Source organism: Poromitra crassiceps (genome assembly GCF_964638095.1).
Source record: "Poromitra crassiceps genome assembly, chromosome: 1".
NCBI classification, from domain to species: domain Eukaryota; kingdom Metazoa; phylum Chordata; class Actinopteri; order Beryciformes; family Melamphaidae; genus Poromitra; species Poromitra crassiceps.
In genome coordinates, this window is record NC_139623.1 from 46,181,605 (window position 1) to 46,182,695 (window position 1,091).

Below are 1,091 nucleotides of genomic sequence, written 5' to 3' on the forward strand. Positions count from 1 at the left end.
TTGATATAACTTTCAACCATTTTCAGATTTTCTGTTTCCATACAGACCAACAGCGTTGGCTAGTTGTTGATATTTATAAAGATATTGCCCCTATCAAATAAATTATTTTTGAGGCAGTAGGCAAACTGTAATGGCGTCGATTTCCGAAAAAGAATCTTGACTTTAACACAGCCAAAGAGTCCAGTATAGACAAGAGCATATGTCATTTCTTGGTTTTTTCCATAGGTATTTTCAAATCACTGTTCTGATACATATCTAGGGGGTTAGTCCCCCTTTAATCACGGGGCTGATAGCCTTCTGACCCGCTCAGCCTCCTGCTCGGCCCGCATATGCACAGCTAATTATTCATAAGTGGCTAATAATGTGGATGTGCAGCACATTCATGTCTACAGAAAAAGACCAGAGAAGTGATTTTCCTTTAAGACTTGGGTTCAGCGGGTGTAAGGAATAGGACGAAAGTGCAAAGGTTCACATGTTTTCATTATTGATAAGCTCAATGATAGGTATTTTGCAACGCCTCCGTATATATTGATAGTCAAGTGCATGCATGTAAACAGAGCGAATTAAATATTGATGAAGAGCCAGAGTCTCCCTGCAGTCCACAGTGCAGCCTGTCGGCTTGAGGGATCTTGGCTGACATTGAAAGAACATAGATGACAGTTGCCATGTCAGATAAGCGCAAGGGTAAATGTTTTACAAAGCGGCCGGGGAGAGCAATGTCAATCTGCCGTCTGCGAGTGCCTTCTTCCTCTGGGGCAACTTTCTCATGCAGATCTCTCTGAGATAGAAGCTTTCTCTTGTACTTCCTCTTCTCACCCAAGCACTTTCATATATTTTGAAGCACTTGAACTTGATTTTTTTTAACATAGGCAGCAAAGCCCTGCTTGGTGATGCTTTCCTCACTCTTGACCTGAACTGACCCGATTTAGACTTAAAGACAACGTTAAGTCAACAACTCTTTTGCCGATTTCTGCCGCTTTGATGTAGAAAAGAAAAAAAAACTCCCCATCTCCAGGAAATGTATTTGTCTTTAATTTCCTGTCATGTCCCATCGCAGATGATGACATTGCGGTTGATCTGCTGGGTCATGA